At 42.5% G+C, this 20,072-nt stretch overlaps 2 protein-coding genes and 1 long non-coding RNA gene across 3 annotated transcripts in view; 2 read left to right on the forward strand and 1 right to left on the reverse strand.

Moving 5' to 3' along the window:
- LOC147337001 (protein NLRC3-like) overlaps positions 1–20,072 on the forward strand; it is a 618,167-nt gene that overhangs the window by 575,249 nt on the left and 22,846 nt on the right. The gene's annotated exons all lie outside the window — the stretch shown is intronic.
- LOC147337013 (protein NLRC3-like) overlaps positions 1–20,072 on the reverse strand; it is a 504,309-nt gene that overhangs the window by 159,437 nt on the left and 324,800 nt on the right. The gene's annotated exons all lie outside the window — the stretch shown is intronic.
- LOC147337018 (uncharacterized) lies at positions 14,800–19,878 on the forward strand. The gene is made up of 4 exons (XR_015128557.1): positions 14,800–14,870; positions 17,095–17,285; positions 19,332–19,461; positions 19,717–19,878. It is a non-coding gene; the product is annotated as an uncharacterized LOC147337018 (long non-coding RNA).

Here is a 20,072-nt window from a genome sequence, read left to right on the forward strand (position 1 = left end):
CGCCTTGACCAAAAATCCTGGCTACGCCCCATCCCGTAAGATCACGCTCCAGAGCCCTATTAACGTACGGATCTAGAAAGAAGACGCTGCATTTTTAACTCTGAGGGAGATGGAGAATGAGCCTATTTCCAAAACAGTGGAGTGTGTTCATTTAAGTACTAAATTGTATATATTGTCAAAAACTAAAGTGTACATAGCAGTTGTTGTATCTTGTTTACTGTATCACTGACAGATAATTTCAAAGTCAATGAACGCTACATTATAGTGAGATATTGTGTAATGTGAAATACTGTAAGCAAATGAATAAACAACCTAATTCGTGATAGACCTTTGACTCTGTTTTGTTTGAATCCAACTGTTTTTTGCAGATGTGCATAAAACATGTTACTTTTAGTATTGTTATCATTATCATCATTATTGCACTAAATATATTTTAAATAAAGGATACTTTGATATACATTCTACTGTAAGGTTGGAAATGTATTTTCTTCACCCTAAAATATGTTTTGAAATGTATTTTGGTTTGAAAGAAATATATTTTCAATTTCAAAAATATATTTTTTTGGAGCATCACAAATACAAAATATATTTACCATATATTTGAAATATATTTTGGCCAGGAAAAATGTATTTTTTTACCGTATGGGTTTGCTGCTGCTGACTTTGAAAATCACACCAAACATGGAATCAAATATATCGACTCAGCTTAGACTACAGAGAAGCTCGGCACTGCTCACAAAACTCAACACAAAAGGCTTTTTAAAGACAACAATCACTTTGACAGACACACAAACACGACTGAGTACAGAGCAGCTGCTGGTTTGAAGCCACAGAAATGTTCAAATGTTTAAACACACTGCAGCGTTGCAGCCGTGATGCATTTGTGCTGCTAAGGCCACACACATCAGCTGCCTTACATTTTAGCACCAGTTCATCTCTGACCATGGCAGCACAGTCTTTCCAGTACAGTGATGTTGGTGGGGACAGTGGGGACTGATTGTTCATTGGCTGTAAGCCGGTCACATGGACGTTTAACTGGTGCTTTGATTGCTCTGTAGTCTGTTGTGCCTGTGAGCTGCTCCTAAAATGAGACAGATTATAATTGTCACCATTCTGTTAATGACTCTTATTATGTGCGCTCTCCTCCACTGTCACACTAAACACATTAAACCTTTATTTTGGTGTAAAGTCAGGATTTATTGGCTCTTCTTAAAAGCGTCATGAAGTGCAAAACTCAGCAAACATTATACAAAAGTAGATTTAGAAGCTGAACTGAAAACATTTAAAGTGACAGTCAGCACAAATCCAGCTGACATCTCCATCCAACCCAAGTCTTCATTTAAAGTCATTATAACTGTGACACACGTTTGTTACAGTATTAATCCTGCCTGATGCTGCAGGGCCAACATCATGAAACAGGCTCAGCATTTATTTCCATTATGAAACTTTATCATTAAAAACAAACCATTGTTCTGCAGTCGTCCCAGGACTGTCGGTCAAACGTTCTCTCCACATGTTTAAGGCTGAGCTCACTTTATCGTCTGCCTGAAGGAGGGAAGCAGATGTTACTAAACATCACAATAAAACATATGAAATGTGTGCACATGAGGAACGTCTGCACTGTTAAAGCCATGCAAACATCTTCACACATGAAGCAGCAACACCTCTCAGTTTAGCAGCAGCTGGTAAAAGCCACAGTGATCCTGGAGCCTCCCTGAAGGACTCGTTCATCAGTAACTGTCAGGAGGACGATTAAACCTTCTGCACACGTCCTGTAGTTACACACTCGGGAGGAAAGACGACGTCCTCGCTCTGCAACATGATCTGTGTTTCATCCAGGACGCTCAAACACAGATTGGTTTCCAAATATTAGACGCACTGGTTCTTCATGCGTTTCTACCTGAGCACTCAGAGTCATTTCTACAACAGGCCTCCTTCACCTGCTGGTGCCTCTGTTTCTGTGTTTGGCTGTTTCCATCAGTGCCTGATGTTTGTGATCTTTGATCTGTTCTGAAGTCTCTCTTTGTAACACAAATGTTGTTTGGCTTCTTTTGCAAACAAGGCAAAAGAACTTTAATGGATTCATTTGCTGATCTTACTTTCTGATGCAAAGCCGTCCTTTCAACGCTTTAGAAAGAAAACCAAACAATGTTTTTAAAACTTTCCCAAAATGTAAAAGCTATTAAAACCATAAACTTCTGCTCCTTGATCATGTGATTCTTCTTCTAGACTGTCTGTAATTGTTATTGCTGATTGTCAATAAAGTTGTTTTTTATAAGTTATGTTGTAAAGGAAGCTTGTGGCGAGGGAGGAGGGGCGACTAAAAGCAGGTTCATATAGTGGGAAAGTCCTCAGGTCATGTGAGGATATTTACTGATGCGTCAACACTGTCAGATAAAAGAACGGCTGCTGCATTTGTTCTCCCACAAATAAGTTTGGTGATGAGTAAAAGAATTACAGATGATGTGGCAGTTTATACTGGGAGCTGGTAGTGATGTTACTGGCTTGAACTGGGTGGAGGACGCACTAATATGGAGGTATGTGGTTTGCTGGGACTCTAGCAGCGTGCTAGTGAGCACAGGTGATATGTCTTCAGACTCTAGGCAACATATTGTTTTTGATATACTTCATTTACTGTATAGAATCAAACACAGAGGGATAGAAGTGGATTTCTTATGGCTCCCTGTGAATATCGGTGTTGATGCAATGAACAGGACGATAAGTTTAAAAAGGTGCAGCAAGAAGAAGTCGTGCAGGTTTGACTATAAAATAGAGTGAAAGTGAGGTGAAGAGTATAATGAAGGTAAAGATGAAGGACGAGTGGCAGGCACACTGGGACAGAGACGGGAAAGGCAGATATTATTATACAGAAAACAGTCGTGTAGAAGAAGCTGCAGCAGAGACCAGGATGGAATCTGGAGAGTCAGAGTTGGTCACACAGGCTTGAATAGCACACTTAAAAAGGTAAACATGACACAGGAAGTGTGACTTCTGTGGACCAGAGGAGACGTTTGACGGGTTGTTAGCGTCGTCAGGATGCTGGATGGAAACGCTGTGCCTGATAGGATGATTACAGGCTGGACTTTGTCTTCCTGTTACAGATGGATCCAGGCCCTGGATGACTGCTGGACACACATGACCCACACTAGGCTGCCTTCATCCATCCTTTCCTCCTTCACTGAGACTCAGAGTCAGCATGTATGTATTTATCAGTGATTTGAATCCTTTCATTACAGAGTGAAGTTAAAGTAGACGTGTGAACACACTAATAAACACAAAGGGACACAACTACTACTCCATGATGTAAAGCTGAAGTGTTACACAGCTTTATGAACCTCCTGTTATCCTGGTAGACGAGTACAGCAATAAATCTTTTACTTGAACATCTTCTGGCTCCAATAAGCTTTGAAATGTGACCATGAAGTTAGAGACACACTGACTGAAACCCACAGCTGTGACTGTGGATCACATCCACACACAGTGTAGCTGCTGTCTCTGTGTGAGCCTTTGCACTGCTGCTCGCAGCACCGTTATATCACTCAGCGCTCGCTGCTGTTATTGAATCCACTTTTTACTGTCCGTGCAATCAAGCTCCTCTGCAGAGCTAGAAAATATCTTCGAACCAGTTTATGTGTTAGGGGATCCTTTGCAGCTGTGACTGTTGCCTCTGTTTTTGTCCTTTGGTTCCTGGGAGCCTTTTACATTTCCATCAGCAACAAATATCTGAACAGGCTTTATTGTAGGAAATACAGGATTAAATAGTTGTCATTATTTATTAGATGTTGTTAAAGATGATCAGATGCTTGTTTAGTTTAATGCTGTGGCTTCAGTCAGCATCACTGTGCTGTATAGTTTTATTTTTCTGATCCTTCTGTTAAAGTTGCTGAATAAAACTTTAACTTGAGGTGTTGGTCTGCACCTCACCGCTGCCTCGAGCCTCCTTCTTTAAAGCAGCAGAGGCTCTTCATTCAGGTATCACAGCTCGAGTTGTTCTGCAGGAGACCCAGAGTACTGTCCTTGGTCCATAATGACATTAATCCTCAAAAATAGTTCTGGCATAATAATTGTGCACACAGTGTAAAACTGAAGAAGCTTCTCAGATGAAATGTCTTCAAGAAACTTAAAAAAGTCCAGACACTTTTGTTTCTGAGCTTCTTAATTCAATTCAATTTTATTTATATAAATCACAACAGCAGTCGCCTCAAGGCGCTTTATATTGTACAGTAGATCGCACAATTATAGATACAGAGAAAAACCCAACAATCATATGACCCCCTATGAGCAGCACTTTGGCGACAGTGGGAAGGAAAAACTCCCTTTTAACAGGAAGAAACCTCCAGCAGAACCAGGCTCAGGGAGGGGCGGGGCCATCTGCTGTGATTGGTTGGGGTGAGAGAAGGAAGACAGGATAAAGACATGCTGTGGAAGAGAGACAGATGAACCGCTGAGTGTTGTCCCGTCGAGGTGGCTCTTCTATGTTGTGCATTTATGGCACCAAACCACAAATGCAAAGGAAGAAAGGGTCGAGGCTGATTGGTGTATGTGCCCATGAGTATGAGTGTACACGGGTGTTTCTCTGTGTTAGTGACAGTCTGACAGAAGGCTGCATCCCTCAGCCTCATGTGGGCTGTGTAGCCCCTTTACAACTGCAGTGAGAGCTCAGACCTGTTTCTGGTGGGTGGTGGACTCCTCCAGGGCTTCCCCTGATTCCCCTTCTGCCACAGAAGACTGTGGCCTCAGAAACTCATATCTGCTTTTTGCAAATGAAGCGAACCTGTTGGCTTCATCAGCAGGGGCGGATCTAGAAGGGTGGCATGGGGTGGCAAGTGCCACCCTAAAATGATCCCTTGCCACCCCAAGTGCCACCCCAGTTTTGCATATGACAGTGTTGTTTATTAAAATAAGTTTAACAGTTTGAGCGTAGTTACAGTCAGCAGTGAATATAAATGCTAGAACTGGATATATTCCATAGTGTCCCCCCCTCCACATTAACAAATGGTTCAGCCCATAGCAGGACCGGCTTTCTTCTTGTTTTCAGCAGCAAGCGATGCTTATGATTGTGCCAGAGCACATTTTGAACAACACCATGGGAATTTCTGATTTTACACAGGTGGGTGGATGTTACACTGTGGAAATGAAGGAAGGTGAGTGCTATTTTAAATGGTTGTAGAAAATGAAAAAACAGCAGGTGTATTGGCTGCATTTTTAGATAAATAGTTGTATCTGTTTACAAAATGTACAATTTATATTTGCATTTCAAGTTATAAACATTTACCCAACACGTCTGTGGTTTTTTTACAGTAAAAAATACTGCTAGGATTTTAGGTTCTTTGTGTGATTTCAGATCAGTAATAGTTACATTAATAGTAATAGTAATACTAATGCAGTATGTCAGTGAAAAAACAACTAAATTCAGTTGAGCTGAAAAGATACCAAACAAAGCAAGAGGAGGAAAAAATAAAATGAAACAATCTGAGGGTGAAATACAAACGTAAACTCAAAGGAGTCACAAATGTCCGGTTGTATTTCAGACCTCAGAGGGTGAATCCAACAAATCATGAAAAATGAGGTTTACATGTTTGTTCATGACAGTGCAGATTTCTGACATTTTGTGTAATTTAAGCTGCAACAATGTGACAGTTTTCTAACAAAAACAGTGAAACTTAAGTTAGACTTGTGTTTGTAAATGAAGCGCCCCATGTTGTGTAGCTTTCTGGAGTTTATACTTATTGGGCTACATGTTTATTTAATATACAGGCTGTACAGTACATAACATCAAAACTCACATGTTTCATGTAACTAAAGTGTGTAATCATGTGGGTACAGACAATAATTAAGTTATAGACTATATTTATATGAAAAACGTGCATACTTACTGCATTTGAATCATTTTAACCACATGTAACCACCTGCATATGTGTTTGGGGGAAAAAGGCTTTGATTTTGCCACCCTAAGAAAATTTCTCTAGAGCCGCCCCTGACCATTTCACAGGATTTGCATTTAAAGATGCAACAAGACTAAAATGGTTAGGGTCAGGAGGTCAAAGGTCAGAGCTCCTGTGGGTCTGAGGGCGGCCTCACGCTGGAGAAGGATGAAGGAGTCTGACCTGAGCCAGTGTTTGACATGAACACATCAGCACTGCTGTCAGTGAGCCTAACGACAGCCGTTAGCATCATTTCAGTGTTTCAGTCATAAAAACACTTCCTGTCACTGTGGTGGTTACAGTGACATCATGCAGTTTGTGCTTTGACCTCCAGAGGGCGACAAATCAGCACAGACAGAGAGCTCCATTCAAACTTTGCTGCCATCAGGAATAATTCTTCAAATATAATCATCAGTGTTTGAGCAGTTATGATATCAGGGACAATCTAGACATGTGTGACAATACTGAACATGTCACATGACACACCTCAAACATCATGTGATCCACTCTCAGTCTGCACTTTCATTCATGACTTCAACAGGTTGAAATGAGCTTTGAAGAAACATTCAGTGAAATAAATCTTTCATGGATTCATGTGAGCAGCAGATGAACTTTGTACCAACAACATCTTCAATAACAGAGTCTGAATGAAGCTCAGGTGTTGATGCTGCTCACTGATTGGACGCTTGCTTTCAGCTCTGCTCTCAGTCTTTACTGCACAGGTGAAGGTAGAAAGTGTGACTGGATCTATAGACTGGAAACAGAGAAACATGCTGAACATTTGAAGCTTTGCAGCAGAAATGTTCATGTTACAAATACAGCAGAGCTGATCTGGGATCAGTGTGTTCACACCTGCAGCTACAACAAGGTTTCATGGTGGCCTTTTGTTGTGGGCAGTCTGAGGTACACCTGTGCACTACTCATGATGTCAGATCAGCATCCTGATGTGGCACACCTGTGAGGTGGGATGGATTATCTCAATATAGCAGATGTGCCCACTACCACACATTTGGACTGATTTGTGACCACTGTTTGGGAGGGATGGTTATATTGTGTATCTGGAATGAATTTTAGGTCTCTACGTCCATCCCATGGGGAATGGGAGCAAAAACAAAAGTGTTGCGTTTATATTTTTGTTCAGTGTATTTATGCTTGTATTCATATTCTCTTATTCCCCTTTATTTGATATCCTAATTCTGTGCTGTGTAAAAATTTGTCGGTGTTCTGCTGCTACAAACTGGATTCCCTGGAGGATAAACATGAGGGATTCATAAAGTTCTATCTCTCTGTTAAAATCCCCCAAAATCAATGAAATGTGAATTTCAGGCAGACATGTTTTTAAAAGAGTCACTTTAGAATAGAATAGAATAGAATAGAATAGAATTCAACTTTATTGTCATTGCACATGCACAGGTACAGGGCAACGAAATGCAGTTTGCATCCATCCAGAAGTGCTTTAGTGATATAGATATATTACAATATATATTAGCAATAATATAGATATGTGAGTATATTACAGAAATGGGTCTATTATGGCATGTTATAATGTACACGGTATGAAGTATGTTGTGAATATTCTATAACTATAAGTATGTACAGGCTGTAGTGAGTACAAGCTACAGTGGGGCAAAAAAGTATTTAGTCAGCCACCGATTGTGCAAGTTCCCCCACCTAAAATGATGACAGAGGTCAGTAATTTGCACCAGAGGTACACTTCAACTGTGAGAGACAGAATGTGAAAAAAAAATCCATGAATCCACATGGTAGGATTTGTAAAGAATTTATTGGTAAATCAGGGTGGAAAATAAGTATTTGGTCAATAACAAAAATACAACTCAATACTTTGTAACATAACCTTTGTTGGCAATAACAGAGGTCAAACGTTTACTATAGGTCTTTACCAGGTTTGCACACACAGTAGCTGGTATTTTGGCCCATTCCTCCATGCAGATCTTCTCGAGAGCAGTGATGTTTTGGGGCTGTCGCCGAGCAACACGGACTTTCAACTCCCGCCACAGATTTTCTATGGGGTTGAGGTCTGGAGACTGGCTAGGCCACTCCAGGACTTTCAAATGCTTCTTACGGAGCCACTCCTTTGTTGCCCGGGCGGTGTGTTTTGGATCATTGTCATGTTGGAAGACCCAGCCTCGTTTCATCTTCAAAGTTTTCACTGATGGAAGGAGGTTTTGGCTCAAAATCTCACGATACATGGCCCCATTCATTCTGTCCTTAACACGGATCAGTCGTCCTGTCCCCTTGGCAGAAAAACAGCCCCACAGCATGATGTTTCCACCCCCATGCTTCACAGTAGGTATGGTGTTCTTGGGATGCAACTCTGTATTCTTCTTCCTCCAAACACGACGAGTTGAGTTTATACCAAAAAGTTCTACTTTGGTTTCATCTGACCACATGACATTCTCCCAATCCTCTGCTGTATCATCCATGTGCTCTCTGGCAAACTTCAGACGGGCCTGGACATGCACTGGCTTCAGCAGCGGAACACGTCTGGCACTGCGGGATTTGATTCCCTGCCGTTGTAGTGTGTTACTGATGGTGACCTTTGTTACTTTGGTCCCAGCTCTCTGCAGGTCATTCACCAGGTCCCCCCGTGTGGTTCTGGGATCTTTGCTCACCGTTCTCATGATCATTTTGACCCCACGGGATGAGATCTTGCGTGGAGCCCCAGATCGAGGGAGATTATCAGTGGTCTTGTATGTCTTCCATTTTCTGATGATTGCTCCCACAGTTGATTTTTTCACACCAAGATGCTTGCCTATTGTAGATTCACTCTTCCCAGTCTGGTGCAGGTCTACAATACTTTTCCTGGTGTCCTTCGAAAGCTCTTTGGTCTTGGCCATGGCGGAGTTTGGAGTCTGACTGTTTGAGGCTGTGGACAGGTGTCTTTTATACAGATGATGAGTTCAAACAGGTGCCATTCATACAGGTAACGAGTGGGGGACAGAAAAGCTTCTTACAGAAGACGTTACAGGTCTGTGAGAGCCAGAGATTTTCCTTGTTTGAGGTGACCAAATACTTATTTTCCACCCTGATTTACGAATAAATTCGTTACAAATCCTACCATGTGTATTCATGGATTTTTTTTTCACATTCTGTCTCTCACAGTTGAAGTGTACCTCTGGTGCAAATTACTGACCTCTGTCATCATTTTAAGTGGGGGAACTTGCACAATCGGTGGCTGACTAAATACTTTTTTGCCCCACTGTATGTACAGGCTATGAACAGGATATAAATATGAAAAACTATACAGAATATGAAATAAATAACTTTACAGAATCTGAGATATACAGCTATACAGAAATGGGAACTATGCAAGTTGTAAACAGTTGTAGGATTAAAGATTATTGAATGTACAGAATGATTATTTACACAGAGCTATACAGTAGTGCAGTTAAGATAAGTGAGGGTGTAGATAATTTCTACAGAGGCTATATAAAGTGCTAGTGGTTGTGAGTGGTGGTTCAGTCCATGTTATTATTGTGTTTGAGGGTGCAGTTGTCCATTGTGTGTGTGTGTTCAGTCCATGAGTTTAACGTGGGTCAGATGTCAGGAGGCAGAGTTCAGGAGTCTGACAGCTGTGGGGAAGAAGCTGTTCCGGTACCTGGTGGTCTTAGTCCGGAGGCTCCTGTGGCGCCTCCCAGAGGGCAGGAGGGTGAAGAGTCCATGTGATGAGTGACTGGGGTCTTTGATGATTTTCCCAGCCCTTTTCAGACACCGCTTCCTGTAGATGTCTTTTATGGCAGGAAGTGGTGCTCCGGCGATGCGCTGGGCAGTTTTCACGACCCTCTGCAACGCCTTCCGGTCCGAGGCAGAGCAGTTCCCGTACCAGACTGTTATACAGTTGGTCAGGATGCTCTCGATGGTGCAACGATAGAAGTTCACCAGGATGTCTGAGGACAGGTGGTTCTTCCTCAGAGTCCTCAAGAAGAAGAGGCGCTGGTGAGCCTTCTTGACCAGCTTGGAGCAGTTGGTCGTCCAGGTGAGATCCTCGGAGATGTGGACTCCCAGGAACTTGAAGCTGCTCACACGCTCCACAGCCGTCCCCTTAATGTGGATGGGTGGATGTGGGTCAGCATTCCTCCTGTAGTCCACGATGAGCTCCTTGGTCTTCTCGGTGTTAAGCAGCAGGTTGTTTCTGTCGCACCACTCAGCCAGACGATCCACCTCCTCCCTGTAGGCGGCCTCATCGTTGTCACTGATGAGGCCAATCACCGTGGTGTCATCTGCAAACTTAATGATGGTGTTGGAACCATCAGCAGGTCTGCAGTCGTGGGTGAAGAGGGAGTAGAGGAAAGGGCTCATCACACAGCCTTGTGGTACACCGGTGTTCATTGTGATGGTAGATGAGCAGTGGTTATCCAGCTGGACATGTTGGGGGCGGTTGGTCAGGAAGTCCAGTAACCATTTGCAGATGAGGGAACTGATGCCCAGGTCTGTCAGTGTCCTGATGAGTTGTGAGGGGTGGATTGTATTGAATGCTGAACTGAAGTCTATAAACAGCATTCTGGCGTAGGTGTTGCTGTTGTCCAGGTGTGAGAGGACAGAGTGCAGTGCGATGGAGACTGCATCCTCTGTGCTCCTGTTCTAGCGGTATGCGAATTGGTGGGGGTCCAGGGTGGGGGGGAGACAGGATTTGAAGTGTGCTAGGACCAGCTGCTCTAAGCACTTAGTGATGATGGGGGTGAGTGCTACTGGGCGGTAGTCATTGAGGCAAGATGGGTTGGAGTTTTTGGGTATCGGGACGATGGAGGTGGATTTGAAGCAGGCCGGTACCACAGCGTGGGCCAAGGACAGGTTGAATATGTCTGTGAGCACTCCTGCAAACTCCCCAGAACACGCTCTGAGAACACGCCCGGGGATGCCATCGGGACCTTCAGCCTTGTGGACATTGATCCTGCTCAGCACCGCTCCTACATCGGTGGGGGAGAGAGTCAGAGGTTGGTGGTCTGGCGTCATGTCTGCTTTGGTTGTGGTTGTGGGGTTCCCTCGCTCAAAACGAGCATAAAAGTTGTTGAGCTCGTTGAGGAAGGAGACATAGGATGCGGGGGAGGGTTTGGTGGTCCTGTAGTCTGTGATGGTCTGGAGTCCTTGCCACATGCGTCGGGGGTTGGAGTTGGAGAAGTGTTCTTCTACCTTCTTTTTGTAATGGTGTTTGGCTTTTTTGATGCCCTTCTTTAGATTAGCCCTGGCTGTACTGTAGGCGTGTGCATCTCCTGACCTAAAGGCGAATGGAAAAATGTGTTTTTAAAACCAGCCAATAGGAGCGTCTGTGGATATCAGCTGAGGCTGCACTCAGGAACACCATCACATATAAATACACAGAATTAAATCACTAGATAAAAGACGTCATTAAACAAGGATCAAATCAACATGTCAAAGGTCAGTCAGAAGAGGTGTGGTTAAACACTGGCAGTGCAGCGACCTAATGCAGTTTGGTTACCGCCACGGGAAAAGCCCCGCCCCCTCTGAGCCTCCGCTGTGTCCTCAGCACATCCAGGAGCAGCAGGTCAGAGGGGGCGGGGCCATGTCAGGACTTATTTTAAGTAAAATTTAAAGTGGAGCGACGGCAGGAGTCACACAGCAGTAACCAGCTCTGTCTGCCAGGGTCAAAGGTCAAACAAGTCCTGCAGCTGACCCACACACAGACTTACACTGATCCACAGAGAGTGATGAATCCACACATCACTCGGCTGGAGGAAGCTCGGTTTCCACACCGTCCAATCAGAAACCAGTGTTGACGCTGAGACCCGTCTCTGTAACAGGAAGTCCATGAACAGGCAGACCCTCTGCAGCAGGCTGACCTGTGACCTCTGAGACAGAGGGAGGAGTTTGTGTCAGCAGGGGGCGCTGCAGCATCGCCTGAGAGCTTTAAGAACAACAGCAATAAACAGGAAGTGAAAGTCACACTTCTGTTGGTGTGCGTTATCAGCAGACCCCACCCTCTGCAGGAAGCTGAGATAAGAAGCAGCCAATCACAGAGCAGAGAGCATGTGACTTCCTGTTCCTGCTGTTACTGTGACAACAGCTCCTGGGACAGAGAGCAGCTTTCTAAAGAGGAAAGATGTTGCTGTCACCCCCGGGTGTCATGTGACCCACCTGATGTACCGATTTAAGACTGTAAGAACAATAACAACAACATGTTTTAGTCAGGTGATCCATGCAGAGCAGATCCATGTGACCAAACACAGCTGGATCACATGTTTCCTCTCCTGGAAACAGAAAGCCTTCATGTATAAAGGCTCATGTACCCACTGAGCCCTGCTCTCAGATCTGTGAGGCTTTAACAAACAACAGTTTAAAGTCATGTTTAGCATCTTCTGTCAGTGTGGAAGGTCACACACTTCCCTGAGTGTTGAACCCTGAACTACTAGCTGTTCATGTCAGCCTGGACATAAATACAGACCTGCCTGCTGTCATAGACCCCAGCACTCACATGTTACTTATAAGTGACTCATATGTATGCATGTATATATTGTGTATATTGTGCTATTTCTTACTTAGTGTGTTGTGTCTTTGTTCCTGTTTGTGCTGCAGCACTGTAACCTAAATAATTTCCCCTGGGGATCAAAAAGTATTCTGATTGTGATTAAATGAAACCAGTCAGAGCAGAGGACGGTGATGTAAGGAATGGGATTTTAATCAGCCAGTCTCCTTTAACTCTCAGCATCACAAAGTAATGTGGTAACATCTGGACTGATGTGTTTACTGTCAGCTAGTTTAAATGCTGTAGGCTGCAGCCGCTGCTCTAACACTATAACTGTAACAGGGCTCAGTGCTGCTTCTAACAGTCTGAGCTGCTTCAGGCTTTATTTGTGAGGAGCACAGCAGCTTACAAACACGTGGCTGGGCCTGGACCCAAAGGAGTGTTTGTTAAAGCCTGCAGTGAATCCAGCAGCAGAATGATGGAAATGCAACACAGCAATGATGAAGAGGAGCAGCATTAAAGCCAAAGTCCAGTTCATACAGTTAGGTCCATAAATCAAATAAGGGAAAATAAAATGTTGTTGGATGCACCTGTCTGCTCCCTTAATGCTGTCTGGTCGCTATGGTAACGCGTAAACATTTCTTTCAAAATAAGACACACGACTACAACACGGGAAAAGACCCAGGGAAACGAAGTTAACGATAAAAACCCTGAAAACCATTGTTGGATTTATATTTTATCATTGTCATTGTTATTGGGGAATATCTAACCATATATGCTCAGAGGTGTAGAACCAATTGTGTAATGATAGTAGTCTTTAAAGACTTTGTGTGACTCCAGAGTGTTCTGGCATTCACACCCACGTCCTGGGATCATGGGAGAGGTGCTACCTTCTTATTGTTTTGTGGTAGGATGTCTGTTTTAGTCTAAGTGCCTTTTGTTTAGATGAACTGCTGGACTTCCAGACCAGCAGGTTTAGGGAAGTCGTTTATGGGGTCACACTCTGACTCCACACACACACACACACACACACACACACACACACACACACACACACACACATACACACACACACACACACACACACCTACATAACATACAGACTGGTACCTTTGTTCACGTGTATGTTAATGAACCTATGTATATTCATGTAACCTCAATAAAAGAGCAGTGTTACGAGGGAACGGACGAGAGCGACTGTGGTCAAGCGAAGGAACGGCATTGGTCCAGTTCTCTCCCGTGCACGAGAAACATAAAGAACTACTCGTGTCTTGGGTGAACCCATTGTGAGATCTAGCCCCACACTATCATGTGATTTCCTGTGATCAAATGTCCCAGGATGTGAGTGGGCGTTAAGACGTCCATGTCCCTCATCAAGCAACTTAAAGAAGTCCAGACGCTTTTCTTTCCAAGCTCCTTCAACAACATCATTCATAGAACAGCTTCCAGCTTCTTTTGCTCGGCTACAGTTTGGATGGATTTGCATTTAAAGATGCAACAAGACTAAAATGGTTAGGGTCAGGAGGTCAAAGGTCAGAGCTCCTGTGGGTCTGAGGGCGGCCTCACGCTGGAGAAGGATGAAGGAGTCTGACCTGAGCCAGTGTTTGACATGAACACATCAGCACTGCTGTCAGTGAGCCTAACGACAGCCGTTAGCATCATTTCAGTGTTTCAGTCATAAAAACACTTCCTGTCTCTGTGGTGGTTACAGTGACATCATGCAGTTTGTGCTTTGACCTCCAGAGGGCGACAAATCAGCACAGACAGAGAGCTCCATTCAAACTTTGCTGCCATCAGGAATAATTCTTCAAATATAATCATCAGTGTTTGAGCAGTTATGATATCAGGGACAATCTAGACATGTGTGACAATACTGAACATGTCACATGACACACCTCAAACATCATGTGATCCACTCTCAGTCTGCACTTTCATTCATGACTTCAACAGGTTGAAATGAGCTTTGAAGAAACATTCAGTGAAATAAATCTTTCATGGATTCATGTGAGCAGCAGGTGAACTTTGTACCAACAACATCTTCAATAACAGAGTCTGAATGAAGCTCAGGTGTTGATGCTGCTCACTGATTGGACGCTTGCTTTCAGCTCTGCTCTCAGTCTTTACTGCACAGGTGAAGGTAGAAAGTGTGACTGGATCTATAGACTGGAAACAGAGAAACATGCTGAACATTTGAAGCTTTGCAGCAGAAATGTTCATGTTACAAATACAGCAGAGCTGATCTGGGATCAGTGTGTTCACACCTGCAGCTACAACAAGGTTTCATGTCTCCACACGTCAGCATGTGAACTTTACTCTGACTCAGTCTGAGCAGTCAGACGGCATATTTTTAAAGTTAACACATCAGCACACACAGAGCTGAGCCCCTCCCACCTGTGCTGAGTTTCAGGTGGAGCCCCGCCTCCTTCCAGGAAGCAGCTCACCTGTGTGTCCGTGTTTAGTGTCCAGGTGTGGAGTGGAGCTTGTTGTTGGTGTGTGAAGAAACTGTAAGTTTGCTTTGTTTCCTCCTTTAACAGTTTGTCTTTAGGAACTTTACTGTTTGTTCAGCTCATGTTTGATTTCTTCACACAACAAACTGTGTGTGTTTGTATTTCCGGTCTCTCCATTAAAGTCAGTGTGTAACGTTTTCCAACAAGGCCGAGTGTCTCCGCCATTTTCTGGCCTTGTGTGATCAGAGTCCGGGAATCAGACTAAACACACTGAATGTGGCCTGAGCTCAACTGGAGAGCCGCTGAGCTCCAGATGTTTTTATTTACACGCACAGCAGGAGACAGAGAGCGGACTTTGTAAATGAATACTTCGTATAGATGTGTGTCAGATACAGGTTCAACATGTCGGTCTTAAAAATACTGCGTCACAAAGTGTTGGCTCCTCTCCAACAGGAAGAAGTGTTACAAAACACACAAAACTGAACTAAATTAACTAAATTATTGAGAATGATCAATGAAATGATTTTGGAAAACTGATTAACATTTTACAGGAAATGGCCTGTTAGTGTTGTTAGTTTGGCTAAAAAAAAAGACTGAGTCACTGCTTTCAAAAAGTTACGTTTTTATCATAAAATCTACATTAATCTCCGTCAGTCCAGCCTCTGACCCCGTAAATATATAATAAATAAAAAATCAAATATAAACTGAAACAAGCAAACTCACCGTGGAAACTAACTGAAACTAAACAGAATTAAAAACACAAAGTGAAAAAGAAATGGAAATAAAAACTAATTAAAAATTACAAAACTACAACAACCTTGCTGTCTGTGGATATGTTTCGGGTGGAGGTTTCAGCCACCACAGATGTCTTCCTTCATTTGTCTGTAAGTCAGTGAGATCATTTAAAGATGGTTACATATCTGCCACAGTGTTAATTTAAAGTTCTCACCCTTCGTGTTCAGAGGCATCAGGTGGAGGGACAGCAGAGGACTTTTTAAAACAAATTTGATTCAGCAGGTCGGCCTCTGTTAAAAATATCACGAACTGTCCGCTCAGACTGTTCACACTGAAACAAAGATGGAGGATAAAACATGTTTTACATTTCTCAGACTGAACAAACGTTACTGTATTAAGTTTAAAACACTGTTAATAAATCGGAACATTTAAAGATGCTTCAGTCACGGTTTTTATATTAATAGTAAGTCAGATGTTGAGCTTTGACATGTAAAAAGTTTTTCTTTTTTCCTGGTGAGGAAAAAAGTTTGAAAAAAATCAGTTTAAAGTTTTATATATACATATTTGATTTGTACGGGACTCATATTTTAATACTAAAGTAAACCTTTTGTCTTCTGTCTGTACAAAATACCAGATATTAAAGTGCAGATGTTACAGATGTTTATATATTTTATTATGAAACGGAACAAATGAACAGTTTAGCACAAACAAACGTTAACATGTAGATATTGTACAAGACTGCAGTGAATATGAACTCAAACTCTGACTTTTACAAGATTAAACTTTATAGTGACGTGTAGGAGAGGAACAGATGAACGCGAACTTTGACATTTGAATACAAACGAGTGATTCTGAGGATTTTTTTTCTCACCTCTCATCATCTTATAATATATTTGCTTATTCTTCATAAACAGTAAAAAAATCAGATCAGTGGATCTATTTTACCGTTTTAATGGCAGAATGGACAGAAGTTTTATATCTGTGTTTATTTTTGAGGGGATCACTGTATATCAGGACTGTTATAGTTTAATATTATTTCTGTACAACTGCTTCAGCAAAAAAGCTTAAAGTTTGAAACCAGGAGTTTAACTTTGATCAGAGTTTCCATAGTGAGTTAAAAATATTTGCACAGCAGCTCCGAGAACTTTTATCAATATTTCTGTGAATCCTCTAAATTTCATTCATGGGTGTTGGACTGTTCATGATTTATTTAAACTCATAAGTGGGTGCAGCAGCTGAGCTTTGACCTGTGAGCTGCAGCTTAAGCTTCTTTTATGGTTCAGTGTTTAATGTGTAAACTGTTTATCACTGCAGAGACGCCTACAGGCTATCTACTGTTCAAAAGTGAATTGTTATATACAGTGTGGCAGCTGACCTTTGACCTGTGAGCTTCAGAGTCTTTGTTGAGTGTTTAATGCTCATCTATTGAAGCCTGCAGACACACCCACATATCATCTGATTCGTTCTCAGGGTTGTTTTCTGTGTGTTGGAGTTGGAACAGAAACCTGCTCCAAGATAATGATTGATCAAATTAATATCACAAAAGGTGCAGCAGCTGACCTTTGACCTGTGAGCTTCAGCCTCTTTGCTGGTGTGAAGTGTTTAATCTGACGCAGCCTGCAGACACAGAGGACTGCTGACGGAGAAGAAGCAGAGGATTTTCTCTGTTTCTACACAGACCTGGTCCAGACAGCAGAGAGCTGCAGAGTGAAGACGTTCATTGGAAGAAGAAGCTGAGTAAGTTCAACGTCCTCTTTGAATCCTGGATCAGGAAGTGAATGTTTGGTGTTTAAATAAGGTTTCTGTCTTTGACTCAGTCTGCTGTCACTTTTTTAGAGAGAAAAGGAGATTTTAGATTAACTGGTGTTCCTGCTTCTCCAGCACTAAAGGACAGTATAGGTGACCGCGCTGATGCCTGTTTATAATTTCACCAAAGCTAATAAACTGTTGGCTAAATTTTCTTGTTTTTAGATGTAAACAGAGGTGAGAGGAGGAGATAATAAGGATTAAATATTATGCTGAATAACTAAATTCTGCTAGTCTGTGACATAACTCCCAGCAGCATCGCCTCATTTCTTTGACCTTTAACATGAGTTAGCTTAGCTAGCAGAGGAGCTATCTCTGCTGTCTGTCATGTGACCGAGTCAAGTGTGTGTAGTAGACTTGTTAGCATAGCTAGCAGGCTGACAGAGGATAGCAAACTGTGTGAACACTTTGTAAGAGGTGAGCAGTAAAGAGAAGGATAAGGAGCTCCTCCAGATGCTGATAATGCACTTAACCTGAATTTACTGCTTGTTACATTATATGTGATGTTCAGTCAAAAACAATTACTTAAATTAACATTATTATTAGTATTATTATTATTCATGACATGGCTCCCTACTGTAGTGGTTTGAACAACTGATCTGTGGTTATTGTGTCCCTGCAAATTCAACAATGCGCCTCAATGCAAAGCATCAAACAAATATTTCAAGTCATTCGACCTACTGGTTGAATCACCGTAGCTCTGACAGTGAAGCACACTCATTTTTATTGGTAGTCACCTCATGAGCAATGTTCCCTCTAAGCTGCGCAAGTGCGCATTTGCGCACTGTTGGCACGGTCTCTGCGCAGAGAAAATCTGTGTTGCGCACACAAAAAGAATTCTAACCTGAATTGAAATTAAAGTAAACCAATCAAAACATGGCATTTAGTTGTTAAGAAACGGAGTGACGGCGTGTTTGAGATGTGAGAGATTTGAGGCGTTTAGAGCAAATCTTGTGTAGTTAGTGTGTAGTTAGTGTGTAGTTAGTGTGTAGTGTAGTCAATAGTGTTGTTGTGTGTGTCAGAACAATGAGGCAACTGCTGAGTGTTACAGGTGTTACAGCAGTGATACATCTGCTGCTGTCAGGCCTGCAGGTATCAGGCTGTTGTTCTCCTTCATCTCATAGAGGACAGAAATTATTTTTTGGAGCAGCACAAATAATTTGTGTGGCATCAGATTTGATGCAGAACAGCTGATTGTTCTGTAAATAGTTTGAAATGTTTATTTTAAAAAAACACCTTGGCTGCATTTTTAGGTAAACAGCTGCAAAAAACTTTGTTTGCATAACTCAGTTACTTTTTTGAAGAAGTAACTATATAATTAACTGCCCAACATTGGTCATTATTTACTGTATTTTGCAGACAGAGTTACAGACTCTCTCCCAGACCACAGACTCATAATACAAGTCAGAGCTTTATTTAAAGAAAGTTGTGTTTTCAAAATTGGAGTTCAAGTTTTTTTTTCCTTCCAATAGTGTTAACATACTACACACGTCATGAACAAGATTTTTTAAATTTTCATTGTAAGTGGGCTAAAGCAGTTAATTAAAAGTAGTCCATCAACTGAAAGGTTTAAAATGTTCACACGTGTTGGACTGACTGAAGCTTCCAGTCACAGTGAATCAGTGTGTGTCAGTGAATGCATCGTGTGTGCTTCAGGCTCCATCTAGTGGACTGATAGCAGAGCAGCTGATGGCAGCTTCCTCTGCCTCACACTGCTGTCTGACTGCATCCAGCTGACACTGAGATGAAGCAGGAAAGAAGCAGCTGATGTTTGGACAGCACACATGATGAAAGGAGGATTTCAGCTGATGTGCACATGAATGATTTGTGTTTCCTCTGCAGGTAGAAAGTGTGTGTGAGCTGATGTGAATCATGTGACCTGGTTTCTAGGTCACATGACAGGTCAGAGGTCAGCGACTGTAACTCAGTTCCTCCTGTTAATGTGAACTCACTGAGTGTTTGTGGTTTACCTCTCAGACTGACTGAAGATGATGATGGAGGAAGAGGAGGACAGAGCAGAGTCTGCAGGGTCCAGCTGTCCGTCTGTGAGGAGTGACCGGTCCAAAGATCTAAATCCAGACTTCAGTGGTGAACCTGGAGCAACGAGGTCAGAGAGCTGAACTCACTGAGTAACAGAAATAATTCTGCACTGACATTATAATCAGTGTTGACTCTGGTTGATTGTCTGACTGTGTTTGTGAGCTGAGAGGAAATGAAAATGAGTTTGTAACAAAAATCAGTTTTGTCCAGTTTTCCTGTAAAAAGCTGAACTCTAATCTAAGAGGATGTTACTGACAGGAAACAGCTGCATTATCTGCAGTCTGTGTGATCACAGCTGCTTCAATCATGTTTGTGTCTGCAGAGGTCAGAGGTCACAGTCTGCAGGGTCCAGCTGTCCGTCTGTGAGGAGTGACCAGTCCAAAGATTATAATCCAAACTTCAGTGGTGAACCTGGAGCAACGAGGTCAGAGAGCTGTGATGACTCCTTTACATGTTTGTGTTTCCTGGATAAATATGACCTGAAACATCCTCAGATTGTTACAAAGATTCATTAAAAAGAAAAGAATGAAAGAGAAAAGATCCAAATGTTCGACTTGGTCATTTGCTGTTTGAGGACAGTGATGCTCATATCTGTGGGGAAAGTGTGACCTGAGTGGGTTCATGTTTGTCTTTAAAGAACAGAGCTGCTCTGATTCTCTTTGTGTCTGATCTGTTAAA

The sequence above is a fragment of the Aulonocara sp. 'chitande type north' Nkhata Bay genome, linkage group LG3 (genome assembly GCF_057382095.1).
Source record: "Aulonocara sp. 'chitande type north' Nkhata Bay isolate Kocher_YH1m ecotype deep benthic linkage group LG3, A_spYH_male_GT1.1, whole genome shotgun sequence".
Lineage (NCBI taxonomy): Eukaryota > Metazoa > Chordata > Actinopteri > Cichliformes > Cichlidae > Aulonocara > Aulonocara sp. 'chitande type north' Nkhata Bay.